At 36.5% G+C, this 27,870-nt stretch overlaps 1 protein-coding gene across 1 annotated transcript in view; it reads left to right on the top strand.

Annotated features, from left to right (window-relative positions):
* Positions 1-623: 623 nt before the first annotated feature.
* The window catches only part of LMO3 (LIM domain only 3), a 434,186-nt gene continuing 406,939 nt past the window's right edge, over positions 624-27,870 (top strand). Inside the window, exon 1 of the mRNA XM_069106149.1 lies at positions 624-849. The gene's annotated coding sequence lies outside the window, so the exon portion shown is untranslated. The remainder of the gene's footprint in view (positions 850-27,870) is intronic.

The raw sequence follows: 27,870 nt of genomic DNA, 5'->3' as shown, positions 1-27,870 counted from the left end.
AGAAAGCTTTATTAATGCCCTTAATTTGCAGTTGAAATGAGAAATCTGCTGTCAATAATTTGGATAATTGCCTACTGTTTGATTATAAAGTACAAAAGTAGCAGCACACCATTACATATGCAAATCCCAAGGGTTATTTCCTGGATGCTTAGCTTTCTTGATCTACATTTCATCCTCTCCGCTTTCTGTTTTTTCTTGACCCTGTTAGGGGGAAGAGAATCCAGCTTATTAAGAAAATGAAGGCCTGTTCTTGTCCTGTACTGCATGTATGCTTGTGCCTGCAATTGTTAAAGTTATTGCTTGCTTTGTACCTAATTAGTGTCCTTGGAATTAAATGAACAGCTCTGTATACACCTCTAGCTCCTGCAGCCATGTTTGTGCATTGAATAATTGATTCTACTCTGCTAATCAGATAGGGACATAATGAGCCAGTTTAATTAAATGGGGATCTAACCTGGTGAACACTGGGAAAATATTTGCTCATTTACTTAGTAAAAGGCCACAGTTGCTGTTCATTGGATAGAAGGGAAGGTTATGGAAAGTAAAGTCGGCTCTCAAAGTAGAAACAGTCCGCTGGTTGTCTACCCCTAGCAAATGAGGTTGCTTGAATAGCAAAAAGGTTTAGCAAATTTGAGGGAGGGTGTGGAGGTAGATAGAAGAGTTTAATCAAAGGGCCAGAAGACGCTGAAACTGCTGACGGGTTTCCCAGCCTCTCCCAAAGGTGTCAGCAACACTGCTCTGCTGTGCTCTAAGAGACAGGTTGCCTGTTTTTTGCACCTCCCTTAGTGATTTGCAGAAAGAATTTCAACTCACTTCACTGCCAGGTGGGGCCCGTGTAACTACATAAAGGTAAGAGTCAGTTGCAGTTTATTTTCTAGGTAGGTGATATGACTTCAGCTGTTCACATGATTATCCTCAATAATAATTTGGATTTATTTTGCTGGTTATTGGTAACAACGAATAGCTAAATGTGCAACTCATTATAACTATACTGAAAAAATGTAGGAGAGAAGTCACAGAGGTACTACTGAAGTAAAATAACTTAAAATTTCCCTGTGAATTTAAAAAAAATGTAACTAAAGACTTCAGGGATAACAGTCTGATCATTTCGAGCTTCAAACTGATCATTTTCAAGCTTCAAGCTGACTAGAGAAATAATTGTGCTTTAACCCAGGTGAAATCTTTGGAATTGGAAGATGATTATGGTCTTTAGATGTAAAAGATTACCCCCATTTTCAATGACAGCTTAAGTGAAACATCCTGCATTCACTATAGCAGGAGCTTGCTTTTGCAGATTGACTACAGATGCATACATCTGCCTGTAATTCTAATTGCACATCAGACTAACTTTCCCTGCAGGGGTAAAGTAGTTCGAGGCCAGTATAGAAACAACATGGTGCTCCTCTGCTGTGGTGGATGAAATAGCATATTGACCCTGAATCCATACTCTGAGTAAAAGCAATTGTCATTCTGCCACTGTAACACCTTGTTGCCAGTGGCAATGTAATTAAAGCTGTGAGGACTCATTTTCCATTCTTATCTCTTAAGCTGGTCTGAATCAGAAACTGTTTGTCTGTGGTAACTGAGAAAACCTACTACAAGGCTACATGTTTATGTATGAATTTTTGGTGCCTTTTTAGTTGAATGAAGTTATAATCACAATTGCTGATGTTCATCTATAGAATGTGTTTTATGTATATGTGCATCCATGTATATATACATGTAGATGCCATGAATGTCTCTACACATGTATACATATACAAAAATATATATGTGTGTATAAATATATATATATATATATATTCACAGAGATTCTAAATTTTACTCAGTCCCTTTTCTCCTCTATTAAAATTCCAAATGGCTAAGAGGATTTTCTCAATTTAGTCATACTTTTAATCTTCACTGAAATGAGTGATGACTTCTTATAATAAAAAGTTGACAGGCTTACATTGCGCACCGGTGGATTAGTTTCCCTTGGTGATGAGGTTTTCTTTTGTGCACCGTGTGTCTGTTTGATGGAGGTTTAACAGAAAGCATTTTGGCAGAAATTGGATGCAGCAGGGATCATCTGGAGATGGCTGCTGTTCGATATTAACTGCACATAGTAACTTTTTTTTTCCGCTCTCTCTCCTCTCTCTCTCTCTTTTTTTTATTCTTCATCCAGGTGACAGGGAGAGCCAAAACATTTTTCCCCTTGAAAGTGAAGGTTTTTTTTTTCTTTTTTAGAATAAAGCATGAACCTCTTCTGCTAACCACCTCTATATATTTAGTTTGCATAGGCCATTGTTTAACATAAGCCTGGAAAAAGGCTTTCTCTGCAAGAAGTTATCAGACCTACAGGCATTTGAAAAGTGTACTTTTAATAAGCAAATGCCTTTGATCCTCAGAAACAGCATATAAACAGGAGTTGGTTGAAAAGTGGGATTTGGTTTATTTTTTTCCCAGAAGATAACTGATTTTCTTTCTAAATACAAAGACAGATCTTTGGACACCATCATTTTTAGTGTCTCAGATAATTTTTTTCATCCAAAACTCACAGAATTTTATAGTTGAAAAGCAAATCAGTGACCATCTAAGTTCAACCCTTACCCAAAAGGAATCCCCACCATAGCATACATACGCTATTGGTGATCATCAAGCATCTTCTTGAAGAAGACCTCCTTTGAGGGGAAATCAGTGTCTCCCAAAGCAGTCAATTCTACCCATGGATAGCAGTAATTTAAGGGAGGTTTTTTTTTCTTTTTCTGATATCAAGCCTAATTTTGCCTCTTTGTCACATCCACTCATTGCTCCTGCATGTGCCTTCTGGGTAAAAAATAACAAGTTTGTTCCTTCTACATCATAGCCCCGTAAATTCTTGAAAAGAGTAATAACTTACAATTTTTCCCTTGAGTCTTGCTTTAGACCAAATCCTTCCAACTAATTCTTATGTAATAGGGACTCACAACCCCTAAACATCCTGGTGGTCCTTCTCTGAATGCTTTCCAAGTTGTCAATGCTCTTCCTAAACTATAGTATTGATATTTGAATATACCACTCCAGCTATTTGACCACAAAGACAAAGTGCAGAAAGACTATCATCTTCTTAATCTTAGAAGGTATGCTTCCTTTAACGTAATCTAAGATTACATTAGCTTTTGCAGTTGCCACAGCAAACTCCTGACTCATATTGAGTTTTTAACAAAATCTATTAAACTGCCTAGCCTTTTTTCAGATCAATTATTATCTAAACATGCTTCTCCCATCTTGCACTTATGCAGTTGATTTTTTGAACCCAAATGTAAGATTTCACATGAATCTATCAAATTTAATCTCCTGAAATTTTGCCCAATATTCTAATTTGTAAAAACAGGACCTTTCCATCCCATCTGAAGTGTTAGCTATAGTCCCAAGCTTTGATAAATATCCATCCTAGGCCAAATCATCATGACATTCATTGATAAAAATGATAAACAGGGCAAGATCAAGCACAGATCCCTTGTTCCATGACATTTCTTAAAAAGTTGACATTAATGACTATTATTTAAGTCTGATCATTCAACTGATTTTGAATCCATCTACTTGTATTCTCCACTAGCCCAATATCTCCTTTCCACAAAAGTAGCATGAGATAGTTTAGCAAATGCTTTGCCAAAATCTAGGTACGATTTTGGTAGCATATCATTTCCTGGTCCTACTACTTTATTCAAAGAAGCAAATTGGTTGTTGTTTTTTTTCTGTCATAATGTGTCCTAATTGACACCAATCTGACTCTTCATAACTTCCCTTTTTATGTGTTTAATAGAATTTTGTTAGGAATCAAAGTCAAAATCACTGACATTGTTTGCAGCCTCTGTTCTCTTCCATTTTATTTTTCAGAGTTACAGAAGTTTGCCCTTCTCCATCCATCTCATTCTTTATGATCTTTTTAATTCATCTGAAAATGGCTTGTCAATCACAACCATTAGTTTCTTCAGTATCCAAGGATATAGTTCATATGTATCAGGTGTCTTGACCTCATCAAAGACAAATACATGCTCTCTTGGTATCTCCTTATTTATTTTAGGTAGTAACTCTACTATTAATTTTTGTTCTGTCATTTCCCATTCAAAAATCATTCTCTTTGGCAGAGAAAATAGGAATTGAATTTGTCTATCTTCTCTTTGTTGTCAGTAATCATTGCCATACTCACCCAAAGCAGAGCTCCTATCCCATCTTTGATCCTTCCCTTTCTGCCAAAGTAATTTGGGGAATTTTTTGTTTAATTACCTTCTTAGCTGTTCTTAATTTTCCTTTCCAACTTCATCTCACTTCAAGCCTTAGTCTGGATGATCTTTTGGAACATCTGGGTCATGCTTTTTGTACATTCTTGCTTCCATCTTCTATATATATTTTTAAAAACTAAGTTGTTTAATGAATTCACCGCATATCCATATCATTCTCTTCAGACAGCTCTTATGTTTCTTTTCTATTGGAATAATTTCCTTTTGACGTTTCAGAATTTTATCTCTGAGAGCTTTCCATCCATCTTGTAGTAATTTGCATAACTTTACTCCATAGGACCAAATTTGTCCTCAACCCTTTGAGAAGTTTTCACAATATCTAGATCACATATTAGGCATGCCTGATTTTTCTCTATTCTATCAAAAACTCTTAGAGGATGTCCACTTCTCCACAATGTTTACATCACTTTATTATCACTTCTATCTCTGTAATTGATAATCAGATAAAGAACAGAATTCCTTCTTGTTGGTTCTTCCACCTTTTGGAAAATGAAAATACCATGACAGAAAGAAAGACAAGAAGTGACCAGTTACTTTGTTTTGGGCAGAGAGCTCAAGCAGATATTTGTATCATTTGTATCCCATAATTACTAAATTATGCCTCTGTATCAGATTTATGATTGTTTCCCAAATTCTCCATTTCCTGTTTCTAACCAGATAACCTAGAATTTAATGAGAACAAAGCTTGCTTCTTCCTTGTAGCTCTTTTCCAAAATTCTCTTTTCCAAGCTTCTTCTGTTTCTTTAATTTCCTCACATGGTATACCTCCTTTATATGCAATGTTACTATACCCTACTTTTTTACTCATACTATGCTTCTGTCGGAGAAAGTATTCCTATCCAAAAACTATATTGGAGTCATGAATTTCATCTCATTCAGTGTCAATAATACCTCTGAGGACAATTTTACTTCTTTGTATTAGGACATCTAGTTCTATGTGCTTGTTCAAATAGTGGGTAGTGTATTTAAACATTTAGGCAATGAATTTTACTTCTGGTTTCTTTACTGGATTTTATTTGTGTGAACTCTAAGCTTAATAACTATAATCTTTCCATATCTATAGCTTATCTCTAAGATATTTTGCTTGATGGGTATACATAAGCAATTTCTCCTTTCATCTTTAAAAAAACAACCAACCTTTTGATTTGATTATAAGAAAATATATTCTTATTAGCCTTTATTAGTTATCCTGTAGGTTTGGTTAAGTATTTAAAATATGTAAGTGTATGTATATACACATTTATATATAATATGTTTTATATTTATGTTATATATAAATCATATTTATAGGATATATTTTATTTATGTGTAAATATAACTTATACTTTTATGCCATAGTCAAGAAATCTAAGTCATTCAAAGGAACTACCTTTTTAGTCACCTACTCCCATGTCAAATTGTTTCTTTTCTCTTATGCATCCCTGATCTTCAATAGGTAGTATTGAGGAAAACACAGCCTGTGTACCTATGATTTTTATTTTCTTCAAACTTTATAATATTTTTAAGCTTTTATATCTTGAAACATTTTCTAAATTCTATAAATTGTTACAACACTAAAAATCATATAATGTTGACTTATTAAAGTGAAATTAATAGTAAACTACTCTAAATGTATGTATAGAATATAGGTATGTGTATATTCTTATGTAAAGTGATAGAGTGGTATAGGGAATAGAAGGTTGGCTAAGGTGTCAAAAAGAATTAGATTTGAGTCCTGTCTCTGACAACTGCTAGCTGTTAACTATGACCTTGGGCAGGCCAGGTGAGACTATATATGATCATATGATCTTAGATTTAGAAATAAAAAGGACCTTGGAAGGCATCTAATCCAACTCCCTCATTTTACAGAAGCCAAGGAAAGTCTAATGACCTGTCCAAGGTCACAGAGTTAAGTAAAAATATCTTGGGATACTCTCTAAGACTTGCCACTTTGGATTGTTGGAGAATTCGTACAATAGTAATTCCCTTCATTATGATATCATAAGTTTGTACTAAAACCACAAACAGTATAAATTTATACACATACTACCATGTATACATGTGTCTATATGTATGCTCATATATGTATACAAATATAATTTATAAGAAGTATATACATGTAGATATCTAGTAAATTATTCTACTATAAATGCCTGATTAGATGAGCATTAACATCATTCAGTAGAATTGAAATCACCACAGCCAACATATTAATGTATATCATGCATTGTTTGATGTGAGCATATCAATCCTGGTAACCAAAATATAGTTCAAACATATTTTCCATTTCAAAATGGAATGTCTTCCATTCCATGGAGATATATGTCATTGTCTCAATCTCTCATTTTACCATTCAGTGAAATAGCAAATACTAAATTCTAGAAGAATGATCTTTACTTTAGCAGTTTAGGGATTCTATTTTTATTTTTATCTTCAAATAATAAAGAAAATCTTTAGGCCTGCTCACACTGTGAAGTTCTAAGGTCCAAAACTAAATACTTATGATAGAGATAGGACTAGTCTAATCTGTCCTTACCTCTAGTTCACATAGCAGCAGTGACAATCCTGCCTGCCTTGTCAAGTTTCAAGAACTTGCAATCCTTAATTTAAACACTTGAGAGATCTATGGAGCCTGTCAGTCTAGTTAATTAAGCTTCCTCTTCTTCCCTCCCCTTCTCTCCACCAAAACAAAGTCTGACTCTTTTTAAAGACCACTTAAGAGTTTATCTAGTGACTAAGCAAACAGTTTCCAACCTAAGATGTATGATATTTGTATGTCTAAGAGAAATAATCCTTTATTTTTATTGCATTTCTAAATGTAAAATGTTTTAAAATAGTTAACTTGAAGATATATGAAGTATGTTACATAAACATCCAACTCAAATATCATCATTAGTGCAAGGGAAAAGCAGATAATATAACAGTGAATGGCACAAAAATATTTATTCTGCTTTCCCATGAATTTTGTTAGTTGCATTTGAATATAGATATATCTGATTAAAGAAGTTGCAGACTTCCTAGTAAACAAAATAGAACTGTACTAATTCAGAATAATTGATAGAAAAGCTTCCCCCCCCAAATTAATAAATCTGTATAATATACATACAAATGGGTCCATAAACAATACAATTCTTTGAATTTCACTGCAGCCACCACCACCACCAGGATCCATAAGCCTATCTCCTTTTCAGTCTCCTTAGGAGGGAACATCCAATATGTACTGAGAATTCTGGAACATAGTCATATGTCAGAATATGTCAGAACTGTTGACAGTAGATCACCTCCTTCATCAATATCACTAGTTATTGTTGATATTATTATTAATAATAATAATATTTGGCATTAGCATCGCATTTTATATAATTTTTCTCATTTTTGAACCTCATGACAATTTTGTGAAGTAGGTGATTTTATTATCCCCATTTTATAAGTGAAGATATTTGGGCCCAGAAATATTAAGTAATTTGCCCAGAATCATAGCGCTAATATCTGAGGCAGGATTTGAACCCAAGTTGTCTGGAGTCCAGTTCCATAACTGTATTAAAATTGCATGTTGTTCTGGTTCCCCTGATCATCACTCCCCTCCTCTAATCAGTAAAGTAAGTTTATAAGAAGCCAGTATATTGTGGCAATAGCAGTAAATAGCTTTGCAAAAGGGCCTGAAAGTCACATTAAATCTGTCCCAAAGATCAAAGGGGTATAATTTGCAAAGTGTGTCATATATGAAGCAAAATTCACATTCTGGTAACTTGCTTAAACAGTAAAAGTCATCTAGGCACTGCTGTCAGGGCCTTCTGGTCCTATGATAGGTAAAGCCCAGATAAATTTCAGACCTCCACGATTCTAGACCAGCAGAATATCAAAAAGTATTGATAATTTTGAGTTGATGTGAACATGATAACTTGAAAGTATCACCAACAACTTTGAAATGATTTGGATACGTTTATTAACTGACCCCAAGGCACTGATAAGAATTGGTCTGTTGCTACAAAAGACCCTGTAAAAATGAAACCTTTTCCTTTCCCCATCTTCTTCCCCTTTCAGCCTTCCTTCACAATTCCAATCCCTTATTCCCATTCCATCTACCTCCATACAGTTTTCACTGCTTGTCTCTGCCTTTATGTGCTTTTTTACCGCCCCCCCCCCCACCCATGACCTCTGTACTTAAAGTGTGAATGCTACCCTATTTCCCTCTGCCATTGTAGTCTTTCCTAGTGGATAGCCAAAGAACTGGATATGCCCCATTTCATAGTTTCATAAATTAACAATCAATTCAATAACTTTCCATTATAGTATGCTATTTCAAAATGCTACTTCTAATGAGTACCTACATTCATTGATCCTGGGGTTGGTTACTCTCTCATTTGTAGTATTAGTCCCTTAGACCTGGCAAAAGAGATCTCAGAGAGAATCAATTTGTGGGAGCAGCTGTGCATAAATAGAAAAAGGTAATGCCTATCCTCAAGAAGTTACTAAAGCTGTGTCTCCCACAATCAGGTCACTTTCCAGAACAGAGTCTTGCCATAACCTTTGTGGATAGTTATAGACTTATTTTCATCCTTGTAATAACAGTTATGGAAAAGCAAATAAATCCTTGTTCTGTCTTTAGATTTGGTGAGCAAGATGCATTTCAAATTACTAACATCCAAAAACTTAGCTTTAGAGAAGAAAAGAATTTTCTCCTGTGAAGACCTATTTTGGAAAAAAAAATTAAAAAGTAGTCAAATTTTACCATTCATTCTCATGCCCAAGTTAATGTATAGCTACCAGAACTGGGGAGAACTATATTTGTTTTTATTTTATTTTTATTACATTTCCTTAAAAAATTTGGTGATAAATCAGGGTTTATCAAGAGAAAGTTATTTCTTTGCCTTTAGCAGGAAATTCCAAAGGATTGTGGATTATATGTGTCAAATAAGGTGAGAAAATAAGTAGCTTAAAAGTTTGAGCTAATTGACCTATTCAAAAATTTAGTCAGGTTGTAAATGTTTATGTTAGAACAAGTGGTAATAGTCAGATTGAGCTTAGTCAATGAGAGTCCAGTCCTGTTGAACTTGTGCATCATGCTTTGGTTAAGAAAATGCCTAAATGTTCCAGAGTGAGTATTGATTTCTGACAGTTTGTCCTGGGAAGAAGAGGAGCCTTTTGATAAGCTTTTGAGCATCAAATGGGTGAGCATTCCAAAAACACTTGACTGGCCAAAGCTTATTCTCTTTCTTTCCTGACTATATTCAAATGAGGAGGCAAAAAAAAATGCTTGAAATCATTGTTGGGTAAAGAGATCTCAGGCTTTGATGTCCTCACCTGTACTCTGACCGTAGTGCCCATGAGTGCAAAGCCCTGCTGTTTACTCTTTCTCTATTGTGTCTATTCTTTTTTTGCTTTTGTTTTGTTATTTCTTTTAGTTGAAGACCTAGTAGAGATAGTAATTTCTGCAAAGCATTTACCATACCAAATTGACTTCTGAATTTGGAAGTGGGGAAGGAGTTTGTATTTTAGGTACTTCAGGACTTGGCTCACACTCCTGGCTTCACTGGTACCTCAACTAGCAACAAAGTTTAGCCTGGACTCTGGGCACTGGATATATGGAGATTGGCTATTCTGACTATTTGAAGCTCATCTCTTCCATTCCTTCACCTACAAGACAGAAAGCCTTGTGTTCAGCAGGCCAAATGGAGGCAGCTCAGGTGTGGAAGTAAAGGTCCAACATCTCTCACCCTTACAAAGGGCTTTCAGAAGTTCTTGTTTTTACACTTAAAACTTGTAAGAGAACACGCTTTGTTTCATTAATGGCATTTGAAAACTCACCTAGTTCTAACTCTTCAAAAAGAGCTCTTTTCTTTCACATGGTAAGCTGACTAGAAATAATACCTGTGTGTGTTTAAACCCACATGAGGATTATGTCAAGCAAAGGATCTTGCACAAACTCATGAGGATACGTGTGTGTGTTTGTCTGTGGGAGGGAGGGAGAGAGAGCAAAAGAGGGAGAGAGAGACACAGAGAGAGAGAGAGAGAGAGAGAGAGGCAGAGAGATTTACATGGTGCTGCCTATTATGTTCTAGGCATTTTACAAATAATTTCTCATTTGATCTTCACAATAAACCTGGAAGGTAGGTGCTATTATCATCATCATCCTTTTACATATGAAGAAACCTCAAACAGAGGTTGAGAGGCATTAGCACTGTGTCAGACAATAGAGATACAAATAACAACAACAAAAACAATCTCTGCCTTCCTGTTGTAAGCAAGGACTTTACCTCAAGCTGTAGTTTTAAAATATGATATATTCATTACAAAATAATCACATTAAAAAGTTTGGCACGCATAAAATCAATTGTCAAATCTTGTCACGTTTATCTGTGTAACTCTACTATCTGCCCCTTTCTTTCTACTCACACGATCACCTCACTGATACTCAAAGTACTCAAAGCAGGCAGCCAAGTGGTAGAATTGATAGTAGGCTGAACTTGAAGTCAGTAAGACCTGAGTTCAAATCTTACCTCAGATATTTACCCAGTAGGATCCAGGTAAGACACTTACTTGTTTCAATCTCAGTTAACTCATCTGTGAAATAAAGATAATAAAATTACTTTACAGAATCACTGTAAGAAGCAAAAAGGATAAGCTATATAGAAGTGCTTTCTATGAAGGCTTAAAGGGCTACATTGTTGTTACTGCTCAGTCATTACAGTTTTATCTGACTTGTCATGATCCAATTTGGAGTGTTCTTGCAGAGATACTGGAGTGGTTTTCCATTTCCTTCTCAGCTCATTCATTTTCTAGATGAGGAAACTGATACAAACAGAATTAAGTTACTTGCCCAGGGTCACACAGCTAGTGAGTGTCTGAGGCTAGATTTGAATTCAAGTTTTTCTGACTCCAGGCCTGGTGCTCCATCCATAATGCCACCTCCCTGCCCTAAAATGCTATATAAATTGGGGTGGCTAAGTGGCGCAGTGAATGGAGCACCAGCCCTGGAGTCAGGAGCACCTGAGTTCAAAAACTAGCTGTGTGACCTTGGGCGAGTCACTTAACCCCGGCTGCCCTCCAAAAAGGAAAAAAAAAGCTATATAAATGCTTTTTGTCTTCATGCTTCTCCTCCTGCTTTTCCTCCTCCTCCTCCTTCTCCTCCTCCTCAATTCTCATCTGGACCATTGCAAGAGCTTCTTAATTTGTCTCTTTGCATCTAGTATTTTTTCTCTATTTAATTCCCCACAAAACTGTCAAAACGATTTCCTTAAAATTTGATGTGACCATATCACCATCTTCTCAAAGAATTCCAGTGGCTCCCTAGAGCACTTTGGGTCAACTACAAATACTTCTAATTGGCATCGAAGACCTTTCCAAACCTCGTTCCAAACTATTTTCCAACTTTACCATACATTATTCCACACAGATTTAGACTGTGAATTTTTGGAGAACAGGAACTGTTTTTGTTTTGTTTTGTTTTTGCCTTTCTTTGTATTCCCAGCACTTAACATAGTTCCCAGTACATAGAAGGTAATTAATAAATGATTTTTTTCTTAACCCCATGGTCCAGCCAAACTAGCCTTATTGCTGGTCAGTATTTCAGTGGCCGCTATGTGGCACAGTGGATAGAGCACTGGGCTTGAAATCAGGAAGACTCATCATCTTGAGTTCAAATCTGGCCTCAGACACTTACTAGCAGTGTGACTCTGAGTAAGTAACATAACCCAGACTGCCCCAGTTCTACATCTGTAAAATGAACTGGAAAAGGAAATGGCACACCAATCTTTGCCAAGAAAACCCCAAATGGGGTCATGCAAAGTCGGACAACACTGAAACAACTAAACAATAACAAATTACACATGGCGCTCTGTATCCTGTCTAGATACCTTTGGACAGACTGTTTCTCATGTCTGGAAAATATTTCCTCCCTACTTTCGTTACTCTTCGAATTCCTGGTTTCCTTCAAAGCTCAGTTCAAGAGCTAAAACTTTATGAGCCTTTGCTGATCCCCTTTTCCAAGTGACTTTTCAAAAAAAATATAATGCATTTATTTTGTATGTCTCTCATATATACTTTATTTTTTTAAACTTTTATTGATTTTTTTTGGTTTCTTTCATTACCCTGATATCCCATGTATCTCTCTACCTCCCTGAGAGCCATCCCATATGACAAATAATGTTTTTTTTTTCTTTTAAACAGAATAAAAAGTCAGCACAACTGATTGATACATTGAGAAAGTTTAAAAACATGCAATGTGTGACAGCTTTGGACCTCCCACCTCCACAAAGGGGTAGGTTGAGGGTGTCCTGTCATATCTCTTAATTTGAGCCTTACTTGATCTTTATAATTTTTACATTTACTTATAGTCTTTTATGTATTGTTTTTCCATTTAATTATTATAGTTACTGTATACATTGACTTTGCTTACTTCACTTAGCATCAACTCATAGATCTTTCCATGCTTCTCTACATTCATTACACACATCATTTTTTACAGCACAGTGGTATTCTATAACATTCATATAGCACCATAAGTTGTTTATCTATTCCTCAGTTGATGGGAATCTACTTTGTTTCCAATTCTTACCTGTCACAAAAAAGTGCTGCTATAAATATTTTTGGAGTACATGGGGACTTTTTTCTTCTTTTAGATTGTCTTTCATTTCAGTATATATGCATCCCCAATCTATTGTTCTTTCTTTTGTTTCTTTAGCGAGTCTTGCCATTGAAGATTAAAGTTTTTTTTTTATTCTGCTCATTATTTTTGTTGTATAGGACATAAATTCTGCTCTCATAATTCTCATTCTCATTTCTCTTTTAAATCACCTAGGAACAGTGTTCTCTTCAAATTTCATAGACTCTTCTGTCTCACCAAATGTTAGATTATTTTTCTATTTGCAGTAAATATTTGCAATAAATATTCAGATGTCCAAAGTCATTTGACTAGATCTGGAGGCCATGCTTCCTTTTGTTCTTACTATTTCTCCTGTTGATTTATGTGTTTATTTTCAAGATTTTTGAGATTCTTTTCTTTTTCCTAGAATCTTTTGTACTTTGAACTCCCATCCCACCCCATTATTTTACTTATTGCTCATTTCTGACTCCCTCCTCTCTGATCGTGGTTTTCTTAGAGGTTGAACCTCAAAGTGGCTCAGCCTTCTCCAAAATGGGCAAGTCACAGTTAACCAGTTTAGATCTCTGTTTCAGGTTACTTTTGGGTGGTCAGTACTGGCCTCAGTTGAATTTTGTGTTCTTCCTTCAAGCCTGGTGGTGTGCTATATAGCTCCCCTCATGTTTGATCTCCTGTCCTGGTGACCTGACCCACTGCATCTGGCAGGTCAGAGCCTGCTTTCTCAGGCACTAGTAGAGGCTGCTTTTCCTGGCACTCTGTTGGTACTTCTGAGTTTTAGCCACTAGAAGTCTTTTGCCCTTGAAGAGCTATGGCAAAGTTGGCTCTTGAGGCCTGAGGAAATTTTCACAACCTGCATCCAGGGCTCCTGTGGGGTTGCAAACCCACAATTTAAGAAACACTGAATGACTCACAAGTGGAAAAAGTTTAAGTAGCTCTGCTCTATAGCACTGGAGAGAGGGAAGGGGGAGCCGAGTGTAGGGGTGAGTTTTGATGAAAGCCTGTGTCATGTCCTTGAGTCTGCCAGTGCAGCCTTGTTCCTGATAATATAAGAGGTGCAAGGGGACATTGAGTTAGCTCAGAGTGAGAGAATGGGGGTATATGTAGAGATACAAATAAAAATAACAAAAATATAAAAAATATCACATCTTTTGGATTCCTTACATTTATGTAGTGTTTGGTCATTTACAAAGAACTTTCAAAAACTGTCTGCTTTTGATCCATACTGCAAATCTCTTTGGTCACATGCATATTTAGACAAATGAATGGTAAATAATACAACTTCATTATTAATCAAGGACTATTTTGATTCATAGCCTAAGAAGCTAACAAGAGGGCTACTTTGTTGATTGTGGTTCTGGTTTTAACTCTGATGACATCTGCCATCTTCTAATTTCTTATTCCCTGTGTATGGTTGTCTCCTTTATATTTCTCCTTTCATTAAAAATAAAATGTTCATTGACTATCATCAGTTCCTGCCCAAAGGTCTTGTTCTTTGTAGAGCTAGAAAACTACTTAGTGCCCTAAAACACTGCATCTTCCCCCAAAAAGCAATATTTGGCCCAAGATATTTCCTACTCATGTCCAGCATAGAATATCCAAAGTATTTAATTACAGCTATAGTTTAAAATTTGCTCAATGTAAATCATAGCCTGCATATGTCTGAGTATACGTAATTGTTCTAATGGAATGACCTTACATAATGAAATTTTTACTGTGGATTAATGTTACATCTTAGTTTATTCAATGTATTCCCTTTTTAAAAGTATCCACATTTGCCTGTCTCCCAATTTCCTGTTCCATGTAGTTTCTAAAAGATTAGTAGCAGTGGTTCAGCACTTTCATCTGAAAATTCAGTGCGCTGGGGTATAATTTATATAGGCCATTAAGTCATTAAATATTGATCTGACTTGCTATGGACTCGATTTATGTGTGATTTCATTCTGGTAACCTATAGCAGATGAACAACATGTTGTTTCTCTAGTAGCAACATGGTAAAGTCAAAAGTGACCTGGACCTGGCATCAGAAAACCTGATTCAAGCCCATGCTCTGCCCCTTATGATCTGTATGATCATCAACAGGCCATTTCATCTGTTAGAGACTCAGTTTTGTCATCTGTAAGATATAATAATGATTTCCTACCTATCCCACAAAGCTGTCTTGAGAAATAGCCTAAAGCACTATATGAATGTGAGCTATTAATAATCCTGGCAATATTACATGGATATTATTTCATATCACACCATTGCATGTATAATTCATTAAAACTGCTAGATCTTTTTCAGCTATCTTTTAACCACATTTCCTTCAATTTTTTTTTGAAGTTGATTTTTTGAACTCACATGGGCCTTTACATTTATCTTCACATAGGATCATAGATTTAGAGCTAGGAAAAACATTAGGGGCCTCCTCCCTCCCTCCATTCTAAAGATAAGTAAAGGAATTCCAAGGAAAGTAAAGTGACTTGCCCAGAGTCACACAGATAGGAGTTGAGGCAGGATTATGGACCCAGGCCTTCCTAACTCCAAGTCCAGTGCCCTCTCCACTTGCCCATTCTGCCTTCTATTTTAGAAAGCACTGAAGGTTGAGACAAGGATAGTGAGAAAGTTTCTCTAAATGAGTTCAAGTCTCTTAGTCTGGATAAATTATTCACCAGATAAGATTGCTGAATTATTATTGGTATTTTTTCAGGACCCATGGGAAAATGGGAATGAAAAAAAAAAGTTAGTATTTCAGAAAAGAGAATAGATTAGATTCTGCAAAGTATAGGTGAGTTAGCTTGATATCTATTGCCATTTAAAAATTCAACTAGATTATAAAATGAAAGGCATGTGTGCATATCGAAAGTTGTCACTAGAAGATAGAATGAGATTCACTGAGAAAAAGACATGCTAGGATGAACTCTCATTTTTTTGTACAGGATAACTATAGTGGTAGATCAAGGGAATTCTGTAAACTTAGTATATCTTAATTTCAAGAGGGCTTTTACAAAGCATCTCATGGTATTTTTATAGAGAAAATGGACGCATATGGGACAGGTGATAATAAAATTGTGTAGATTTACAACCAGATGAATATCAATATAAAATAATGAATTCGTGTCAAGCTGGGTAGCCATTTCTATTGGCATACTAAGGTTTTGTTCAGTTCACTCTTTTTATTAATGATTTTGATAAAGGTTTCTTAAAACATTGTTGTCGTATTCTGGATGGACACCTTTAGCAGTCTGATGAACCTATGGTTAGCTTATCTGAATGTTTTTAAATGCATCACATAAGTTAGAGAGGATTACTAAGGAAACCAAATATAATGAAATAAATGTTCATTTTTTTTTTGCCCCTCTAGTTCACTGACATCCAGAAACCTATAGATCTGTGGAATCCAGATTCAGAATCCCTAACTACAATAAAGATATAGATTCTATGCTTATAAAATTTGTAAATAACGAGACAAACAGCTTCTGTTGGATAACCCTTATCTCTATTAAATTTCCTCTAGTTACAGACCACAACTCTAAGCTTCACAACTTCCAAATCTCTTGGATCTTGATCTAGCATTCCAGAGAGGAAACAAAGGTGCTTTAGCTATCATTAATGGCAACCTTTAGGATATGAAAGGTCATGAGCTCTGGTAGGACTTTAAAAAAAAGAGTGACATGGAACTTTGTATCTGGCTCTTTAAACAGGGGACTTTCTTCCTTACTCTTCCTAGATTCAGTCTCACAGTACACACTCAGCAAGTTGTCACTCTTTTTAGCCCGATGGGCAGGTCACTACCCTTGGAGATAACTAGAAGTCATCTGATTCTTCAGGTCAGGAAAGGAACAGCATTAACTTGGCTGGGCAACTAGAAAACTGGGCTCATTCACCATATGTTACATGGGAACCAAGATAGTTGGTGCATTTTTAATAATTCATCTCCTCACTCCTTCCCCTTATATTTCTGAAAGCAAGGTGCTAGAAGCACTTCTCTAAAAAGTTTTTGGATATGTCTGAAAAGCAGATGTGCAAGATAGGGAAGATAGGGTGAGAGGAGCCTGAAGAAACCCAGATCATATCTAGAGGGGCAGTGTCCTGACTCTCAGTATCTACTCTCAGTATCAGTATCTGTTCTCAGTGTCTGCTCAGATAGTCAGTATAGATGCACTATAATTTTACTTTTGCTTAAGTAAATTTGCTTTAATCTAAATGACAAATGAACTGATCCTTACTGGGCTGCTGCTGAGGAGGCAAAAAGTATCATTGAAATAAGTGGAACAGGAAGTAACAGGGAGTGTAGAAAATGATGATTGATGCATTTAATTAATACTCCCTAATTTGATAGGAATCTGGAAATTCACTTAGGGATGCCTGTCCTTTTTGCATATGTGTACAGTGAGTAAATTGATAGCTTAAGATTAGGGTGCTGTTGTAATCTCAGTGTGTGTGGGAGGCAGTGAGCTGGTACAGTAAGTTTTAGTATCACATGTTGGCATATGAAAAGGTATAGCCTTAGATAGCTTTTCCAGCTCCCACCTCCCCTAACCCCGACTCTACAGCATTGCTGTCATAGGAGACACTGCCCCTTGTGTTTGAGAAGAGTCATGTGCTCTACATAAGGAAGAGTTTTCTAATAATTAGAAATGTCTGAACATAAAATGAACTACTCTGTGAGTGAAGCAGGGGCCATGTCTCACTTCCTTTTGGAGCGTGTTGTCCTTTTTCATTCTAGTACACCATGAATGATTTTTGCAGTATGCTTCCAGGCTGTCTTGATACATTGCTCAAGGTCTTGTACTTTGGTATGTTGAAGGGTCCTCTGATTGACAGCTAAGGAAGAGAAGGTTATATGATTCAGTGAATCCTGAAGGGGTCAGTCTACCTTCCTATTCCTTTTCAGCTATGATTGTGGCAGGACTGTATGTAGACATTTTTGTGAGTGGTAGAGGAAGGGTTGCTTGCTGCTGCCCACCCTCTCAAACAGCAACAAGAACAGCGCAGCTAAAACATATGTTCAGCTTTAGCAAAACTGAGCCTGGATTTGGCCTGCCCTTCTACTGTGTTTGTTCTTTCCTGATTTAGGGCAAATAAGCAAGATGTATATGTACAAGATTATAAGGCGACCTTTAGAAAAATCTAGAGGGTCTAGGTCTCATTGGGTTGAAGCTTGTCAGTACCAGTATAATCTTCTGCAGAAGAATATGGTCACTGATAGAAGTGACATGAAAAGACAGTGTTAGACTGAGGTAAAATGCAAAATGCTTATTTAGCAGACCTGTAAATTTTTTGGAATCTATTTTAAGTTTGTTTTTGTTGTTAATGAATACTTCTGAGTGTGCTACATTTAATATTCCTTTTCTGTACAGAAATGAATTAATTGTCCTATATGTTATTCACATTGTACATTGAAAAAAAATCTTCTACGCCCTTTTCAGGGGAGACTAGACACGAGCATAACTTAAATGATTTACCACGTGGGGTAGAGGTATAAGACTTAAGGAGCTGAAGTTTGTAAAAAGAGGGACCTAGTCCCTCTGCTTAGAGGCAAACTGCTGCTAAGAGTAGACCCAGTCCATAATTTTTAAATATATTTTTATTTAAGTCACTAAATATTTCCCAATTATATGTGAAAGAAAATTGAGTAATAATTTAAAAAATATTGAGTTCCAAATTCTCTACCTATCTACCTCCCTTCTCCCCTCTTTGAAAAGCCAAGCAATTTGATTGATTATACATGTGAAGTCATTCAAAACATATTTCCATATTAGCCATGTTGCAAACGCACACATACACACATGAAACAAAAAAAATAAAGCAAAACAGTTTGCTTCAGTCTGCATTTAGGGTTCATCAGTTCTCTCTCTGGAAGTAGATAGCATATTTTTTTCATCATGCATCCTTTGTATGTTGGATCAGTGTTCTGATCAAAGTTGCTGAGTCTTTCACAGTTGATCATTCTTACAATATTCCTTTTATTGTGTACAATGTTCTCCTGGTTCACTCGTTTCACTTTGCATAAGGTGATATGACTTCCAAGCTTTTTCTGAAATCATTCTGATCATTATTTCTTATAGCACAATAGTATTCCATCATAATTATATACCACAACTTATTTAGCTTTTTCTAAATTAAAGAATATCTCCTCAATTTCCAGTTCTATGCCACAACAAAGAGAAATACTATAAATGGGTTTTTTGACAAATAAGTCCTTTTCTCTTTTCTTTGATCTCTTTGAGATACAGACCTACTGATAGTGTTGCTGGGTCAAAGAGTATGCACAGTTTCATAGCTCTTTAGGCAGAGTCTGAAATTATACTTCAGATAGTTCACAACTCCACCAATAGTGCATTAGCATCCTAGTTTTTCTATATCCCCCAGCATTTGTTATTTTCCTTTTTTTGTCATGTTAGCCACTCTGATAGGTATGCATTGGTGTCACAGTTGTTTAAATTTGCATTTCTCTAATCATTACTGATTTAGTGCATTATTTCATGTGACTATTGATAGTTTTTATTCCTTCTTCTGAAAACTACCTGTTTATATCCTTGGACCATTTGTCAACTGAAGAATGGCTCTTATTTTATTTTATAAATTTGCCTCAGTTCCCTAAATATCTGAGAAATGAAACCTTTATCAGAGAAATTTGTTGTAAAAATTTTCCCATGTTTTTTTCTTTTTTGCTTTTTGGAGGGAAATTGGGGTTAAGTGACTTGCCCAAGGTCACATGGCTAGTTTTTGTGTTAAGTGTCTGAGGCCGGATTTGAACTCAGGTCCTCCTGACTCCTGGGCTGGTGCTCTATTCACTGCACCACCTAGCCACCTCTGTGGTTTTTCTTCTTCTTCTAATTTTGGCTACATTAGATTTTATTTGTGTAAAAGCTCACAAATTTCATGTAATCAAATTTATATATCTTATTTCTCATGAAGCTCTCTATCTCAAGTTTGGTCATAAACTCTTCCCTTTTCAATAGATTTGACAGGTACATTTTCCATGCTTCCCTAATTTACTTATATGTCTAAATAATTTCTCCATTTTGACCTTATCCTGGTATTTGGTTTGAGATGTTGATTATTGGTCTATGCCCAATTCCTACCAAATTGCTTTCCAGTTTTTCCCCCAGTCCATACTGAAAGCCTTTGTGCAGAATATTTAGCTAAAAAATAACAGTTATTAAGTACTACCATTTGCTAGATGCCCTGTGGAAATTGTTGGGATACAAAGAAAGGTAAAAGATAGGCCCTCCTGTCAAGGAGCTCACAGTCCAGGTGGGAGATAACGTGCCAATATCTGTGTACAGTATAAAAAAGCATATGGATTGATTGGAGACAATTAACAGAGAAAATGAACTAGCATTAATAGAAACTAGGAAAGACTTCTTGCAGCATATGAAATTTTAGCTGGTATTCAAAGGAATCAAGAGAATCCAGGAGACAGAAATGGCAAGGGAGATAAATCCAGCAATAGGAGACAGCCAGTGAGAATGCTCAGAGTCAAGCTCAGACATGCATAACCTGGTAGTAGGTAGGGGTCAAAATTAAAATAGAGAAAACTTTTTGATATAATTAATTATTAAGCAACTTTACAAATAAACCATGTTAAAAAAAGGTAAAATTCAATTGATGTTAATTAGTTACACTTATCGCTTAAGATTTTTATTCATCATGAAATCATTTTAATGTTAAAAATTGCTTTGCTAAGTGGTACAAGTTTTAATACATTTTTCAGGTTTTCTTACTTTTTACATTTAGTTAATGGGATTTTTGTCAATAATCAGTTTATCATACTCTGGAATCATGTTTGAAATCTAATCATTTGGAAATCTGAAAACTAACCTTAGTAGATGTCTCATTTTCTGAGTTTACTTTCTTGAAAAATCATTGTTCCCCACTGAGATTTTTCAACAATTTGGACACTTTAATTTGTTTTTCATTGGTGTCCAATTTCCTTAAGTCAGGATGTTGTTTTTTTTTAATTTTTTAAAAATTTCTTTATTTATTTTAGTTTTCAACTTTCATTTCCACAAGATTTTCAGTTACAAATTTTCTTCCCATCTCTCCCCTACCTTCCACCCCAAGATGGCAAACCTACTGAATATTCCTCACCCCAGTCTTCTCTCGTATCCTCCCCCATTCCCTCCTAACTTTCTAGTAGGGCAAGATGCATTTCTATACCGCAGTGCCTGTATATCTTATTTGCTAGTTGCATGTAAAAAACAATTTTTTTTAACGTATGTTTTTAAAATTTTGATTTCTAGATTCATTCCCTTCTTCCCTCCTTACTCACTGCCACTGGGAAGACAAGCAATTCAAAATAGGTTGTAAGTGTGTAGTTATGCAAAACATTTCCATAGTAGTTATATTGTGAAAGACTAATGTATCCTTCCATCCTATCCTGCCCCCCCACTCAGTCTGTTTTCTCCTTTGACCCTGTCCCTTTTCTTTTTCTTTTTTTTAAAAGCAATTGGGGTTAAGTAACTTGCTCAAGGTTACACAGCCAGTTTTTTCTGGGTGTGGTGCTAAGTATCTGAGCCTGGATTCGATCCCCCAGGTCATTCTGACACTGGGGCTGGTATTCTTACTCTCTGAGCCACCTGGCTGCCCCTGACCCTATCCCTTTTCAAAAGTGTTTGCTTTACTACCCTCTACCCCAAATCTGCCTTCCCTTCTATTATCCCCCCTCTTATCCACTTCTCCCCTACTTTCCTGTAGGGTAAGATAACCAATTGAGGGTGTATGTTAATCCCTCCTTAAGCCAAATTCAATCAGAGTAAGGTTGACTCATTACCTTTCACCATCCTCTTCTTCCCCTCTATTGTAACAGTTTTATCTTGCCTCTTTTACATGAGATAATTTTACATGACATAATTTACCTCCTTCTCCCAATATAATCCTCTCTCACCTCTTAACTTTATTTTTTAGATATCATCCCTTCATATTCACCTCATCTTGTGCCCTCTATCTATGTATACATGTACACACATACACACACACATATATATACACACACTTACATCCTCCTATACACACACAAATACACATATACACATTCCCTTCCACTGTCCTCATACTGAGAAAAGTGTCATGAGTTACAATTATCATCTTTACATAGGAATGTAAATAGTTCAACTTTGATAAGTTTCTTATGATTTCTTTTCCCTGTTTACCTTCTCATGCTTCTCTTGCTTTATGTATTTGAAAGTCAAATTTTCTGTTTAGCTCTGGTTTTTTCATTAAGAATGCTTGAAAGTCCTCTATTTCATTGAATGATGATATTTTCCCCTGAAACATGATACTCAGTTTTGCTGGGTAGGTGATTCTTGGTTTTAATCCCAGCTCCTTTGACTTCCAAAATATCATATTCCCAGACTTTAGATCCCTTAATGTACAAGCTGTTAGATATGGTTTTGTCCTGATTATGTTTCCATAATTTTCAAATTGTTTCTTCCCGGCTACTTGAAATATTTTCTCCTTGATCTTGGAACTCTGGGACCTGGCTATAACACTCCTAGGAGTTTTCTTTTGGGGATCTTTTTCAAGAAGTGATCAGTGAATTCTTTCTATTTTTATTGGCCCTCTGGTTCTAGAATATGAGGGCAATTTTCCTTGAGAATTTCTTGAAGGATGATTTCTAGGCTTTTTTTTTTTATCATGGCTTTCAGATAGTCCAATAATTTTAAAATTATCTCTCCTGGATCTATTTTCCAGGTCAGTGGTTTTTCCAATGAGATATTTCACATTGCCTTCTATTTTTCCATTTGTTTGGAAATATTTACTAGTATCTTGATTTTTCATGAAGTCATTAGCCTTCATTTGCTCCAGTCTAATTTTGAAAGAATTATTCTCTTCAGTTAGTTTTTGAAATTCTTTTTCCATCTGTCAAATTCAGCTTTTTGAGGCATTCTTCTCCTCATTGGCTTTTTGGACCTCTTTTGCCATTTGAGTTAGTCCATTTTTAAGATGTTATTTTCTTCAGTATATTTTTTTGGAGGGGTTCTTCTTCAGCAGGCTGTTGATTCACTTTTTATTATTTTCTTGTATCATTCTCATTTCTCTTCCCAATTTTTCTTCCACTTCTCTTACTTGATTTTAAAAATTCTTCTTGAGTTCCTCCATGACCTGCAACCAACTCATATTTTTCTTGGAGGGTTTTGATGCAGGAGTTTTGACTTTGTTGTCTGGTTCTATGTTTTGATCCTCTTTTCCCCCCAAAAAAGATTCTATGGTCTGATTGCCTTTCCTCTGTTTTCTTATCTTGCCAATCCAACTAGTTGACTTTTGAGCTCTTTGCCATGGGAGAACTCTGCTTCCAGAGTGGATAGACTTAGGTCCCAAATTTCTGGGGTTTTGCACAGCTCTTGTCAGAGCCATGAGGAGGGCGCGCTCTCTACAGCCACCTCAGGCTCTGGCATGCTAGCATTCCTCACCACAGGACTATCACCCAAGGCTGGGTGCCAGATCCAAGCAGGTTAAAGCAAGAGTGATTACCCTCTGAATAGTTGCTTGGTCCCCCTATGACCTGCAGACCAGGAGCTCCAAAGGCAGCCATGTGGCATCAGGTGCAGCTGCCATGCCACTGCCACCTCTGCTGCCCCTGGTGCAAGGGATGGATTGTGCTCTTCTCTCACCTAGTTCCAACAGAGTTCCCTACTGACCTTTTCATTTCTTTTTGGCATTTATACTTTGAGAAGTCTGGAAAGTGCCACAGCTGCCAGTGATTTCCTCTCCTGAAGTCTGTTCTGGCTAGTCTGTGACACTGGTCAGGGCCAGTGTGACTCACATGGGACCTTTCTTGGTTCCCAGCCCAGTGTGATAGAACCTTCTTATCACCCTGCCAGGCTGCCTGCAGTGGGAGATTTGTTTCTCTTTGTCACTTTGTGGGTTCTGTAGCTCTAAAGTTTGTTTACAGTCATTTTTTTTTACAGGTATTAGAGGTGGTTGGAGTGGGAGCTCAAGCAAGTTCCTACTTTTACTCTGCCATCTTGGCTCCGTCCCCCTCAGTCAAGATGTTTAGATTAGAAAATGGTGATGAAGATTGTATTCCTTTTGAATACCTACTATATCTTGGCCAATAATTTATAATATTTTGCCTCTTACATAAGTAAACAAGTATCTATTTGTTCACTCTGACTTAAACACTATGTTTTGAATCATTCTTCTGTTTCTTTTTATCAACTACTTTACAAAGTTACCCTCAAAACTTTAATGTTAGAAACAAAAAAAATCTCCACAGCAAATGCTCACATACAAAGAAATACTGAACTGAGTGTCTGATCTTGAAGAGAGTGCCAGACACTCATGTAACTTGGAGGGCATCATGGAGCTAGGGCTGGGAAGAAGCTCTTATGTTATTGCCACTCATAGCATTGCTTTCATCAGCTGTGTCGGTGTGTGTCTGCATTCCCTTTGTCCTTTGTTTGATGCCAATCATGACCAAAAGGCACAGCAAAAAGATACAACTCTTCTCACTCCTCTCAGACTAGAGGCAGGCTGATGATGGTTGGTTGCTGCTGGTTACATGACAAATAAGAGCAAATGCACAGCAGCAACACACCCACCAAGTTACATGAAGGACACAACAGTGACTAGCAGAAGGCTGGTTAAGCCAGGCATGGACAAAGTACAGGGTCCATCTTTACTTTCTTTTGCATCTTCTACATTTTTCACTGGCCACCTGAAATCCTTTGTCAGGTTGCAAGTGACCCATGGTCCATATGTTGTGCAGACTTGGTCAAGCTTGTGGATGGAATAGCCAAGAAACCAATATCAGTGGATCATAGAATATGCAGATCCTGGTAAGGTATAAAATTAGAAAGGTAGGGGTGAGGAAGGCTATGAAGGCCTTTGGATGTCAAATAAAGGATTTTATATTTGATCCTGAAAGTGATAAGGAATCACTAGAGTTGGCTGAATGGGACTGAGGGTGACATGATCAGATGTAACTTTGAGAAGACCAGTTTGAAAACTGACTGGAAGATGAGCTTCAGTGCAGAAAGAGTTGAGGCAGGGATACCAATCAACAAGTGTTCCAAGCATGAGGTGAGGAGGGCCTACACTATAGCAATAGCAGTGGTATATATGAAAGATTAAGTTAAGATTTCTACAATCCATTTGGTTTGAAATGGGTAGTTAAAGATGCAAGTCAGGAGGTCAGAAGAAATGTTAGGTTGAACAAATAGTTCTAAGATTCAATGGGAAGTGATTAGATCACCAAAGAGGATGGTTTAGAGGGTGAAGAAGAAGCCAATGACAGGGCCCTGTGAAAACCCACAGTTAGCAGGCTTAACTTGAATGAAGATCCTGCAATGCAGACTGAGAAAGAACAGTCAGAATGATAGGAGAATCAGGATAAAGGAGAGTCAGGGAAACCTAGAGAAAAGAGAGAATCAAGGAGAAGAGAGTGATCCATAGCACCAAAGTCTATGGAAAGACAAAGAAGGATGATAATTGATAAAAGACAATTTGATTTGGTAATTCAAAGATCACTGATAACTTTGGAGAGAGCAGTTTGAGATTTTCAGTTGAATGATGCAGTAAGAAGTCATACAATAGAGAGTTAAGAAAGTGAGAGGAAGGGAACTGGAATTATCATTTGTATATGGTTTCTCCAAGCATTTATCCACAAAAAGGAGAAGAAATATGGGACAATAGGGAATGGGGATGGGATCAAGTTAGGGATTTGGGGGATGGGGGACACATGGGAATGTTTGTAGGAAGTAGGGAAGCAGTCAATAAGAAACAGAGATTGAAGATAAGTAAGATAGTGGGGGTAATAGAAGGTATAGTCCGCTAAAGAAGACTGGATGGGGTGGGATCAGTGTAAAGATAGTAGAGGGGTTTGCATTGACAGAGAAGCACCATCTCTTCATGTGAAACAAAGATGAAGGAGGAGATAGTGGCAGAAGGCATTGAAGTGATATAAGATGAAAAGAGGAAAAAAGCAAACTCTTGGGAATGGCTTCAATTTTCTTCCCAGTAAAACATGAGACAAGGTTCTCAGATGTGCAACTAGGAGGAAGGGGAGCTATAGGAGATTGGATGAGGGATGGAAAAGTTTGGAAGAGTCACTGTAGTAAATAGCATAGTGATTCAATTGGGGAGATGTAAAAGAATCGCCTTGCTACAGTGCAGTTAGTTGAGATTATGTAACAAATTTGTAATGGATCCAGTCAGCATGGTTTTATGATTTCCTCTGGGATCAAATGTGGAAATCATCCAAAGGTGAGATTTGGCAAGGAAAGATCAGTGCTAGGATAAAGGGACAAAATACTAAAGAGAAGATGACAGCATAGAGTTGAACTGGATCATCAAGGGTTCAAAATGGGGAAGGGTTAGAAAAGTATAGCCAGGTCAAGAGTGATGGCCTGGGAAAGAGCTGAGGGTTTCAGGTACTGGAGGTCATGGTAAGGATGAAAGATAGCATTTGTGACTGCAATGCAGAAGGAGAGGTGGAATGATAAGAGATTGTGATGAAATAAGGGAATTTCAGATTTCACAGACATAGGAGAGGTGCATTTGTGAGTAATGGGAGAATCAAAGGCATGATCATCCCTGTGTATAGCTTATGTGAAGTAGAGAAATGGATCATATAAAAAGAATAAGATGAAGATCTTGGAGGTTAAATTATTTCAAGGAGTATCTATCTATCTGTCTGTCTAAATGTCTGTCACATAGAAACCTTTTACTTATGTGGGGATTTCTTTTAGCAGTAAGTGGGATATGCTCATAGCATAGCTTGACCAAGCATCACTCTAAAGATTATAGATTAAGTATGTATTAAAAGACTACTATTTCAAAATAATCTTTTTAAAAATGGTTCTCAGTAGTTTGGGTAAGTTTGCATCATCTGTATTAAGATAGACTCTTGATCTATTAGAATTTTAATCACTACTCTGGTTCATCAGTATCCTAATTTATTCAGGGCACTGAATTTAATATTTTTCTTAGTCATGGTCCCATCATGTTCCATGTACATATATTATATGCATACACATACATATATATGTATGTACATATATATGTAAAAACTAATAGAATGATAACAGGAGACCAAACCAAAAGGCAACTTCAAGCTGCTTTTCATCAGTTGAGAGAAAGAATTACCAAGACTGCATTGCACAACACCAGCATACTACTACTGTAGACCTGATAGAAATGTCGTGATGATGAATAGGCTGAAATTACCATCAGAATGTGCAGTGTGTGCATATGTTCCTCACTTAATGATTATTTCCAGATAAACTCATTAATGCTGCTCTGACCCAAATTTATCATTTGAGGTTTGAAATATCTTCTCACCAATCATACTCTTACTCATAAAATGCTATAAGATTCACCGATGAGATGTACTGTTCTATTAAAACAAACCAAACGTGAACTAAGTTGCACTGTATGAAATGACTTGCCATCATATATTGCTTGCTGTAGGTTTAATATGTGATCTCAGTAGGGTCCAGAGCACTCACTGGGATGTTCATTGCATTGCATCTATTAGAGCAGAGATCTCCAAAGTTTTTTGATTGTATATATCAAGCAATAAAACATTTTTGAGCATACACACCCAATATATGCATATTTACTTATTTAAATTATATGCACATATTACATTATTAAACTTACACAAAAATAGAAATTTAAGAAGGATGAGATAAAGATCAAATATTATTTGATCCTAGAGTCAATAGGGAACCCCAGGAATTTACTGAGTAGGGAAATGCCTGGATAGACCTATACTATAGGAAAATCACCTTAGTAGCTATGTGGAGGATGTATTGGAGAGAAGAAGGTTTTTTTGGGAAAAAGAACAATTAGAAGACTATTGCAATAGCCCAAGTGATGAAGGTCTAAATGAGGATATAGCTTTTGCAAATGGAGAGAAGGGGATGTATATGAGAGATGCTTTGGAAAAAGAAGTGATCATGTTTGCAACAAACTAAATAGTAGAGGCAAGAGTAGGGAGTTCAGAAAATTAGCGAGGTTGTAAAAAAGGGTGATTTGAATGATGATATTACCCTAGAGAGTAATAGAGAAGTTCAGAAAAGGGGTAGGTGACTT

The sequence above is a fragment of the Petaurus breviceps genome, unplaced genomic scaffold (assembly GCF_028583685.1).
Source record: "Petaurus breviceps papuanus isolate PSGF00001 unplaced genomic scaffold, PetGlider_PUasm1.0 78, whole genome shotgun sequence".
Taxonomy (NCBI): Eukaryota; Metazoa; Chordata; class Mammalia; order Diprotodontia; family Petauridae; genus Petaurus; species Petaurus breviceps.
This window is presented reverse-complemented; position numbering and strand designations above follow the sequence as displayed.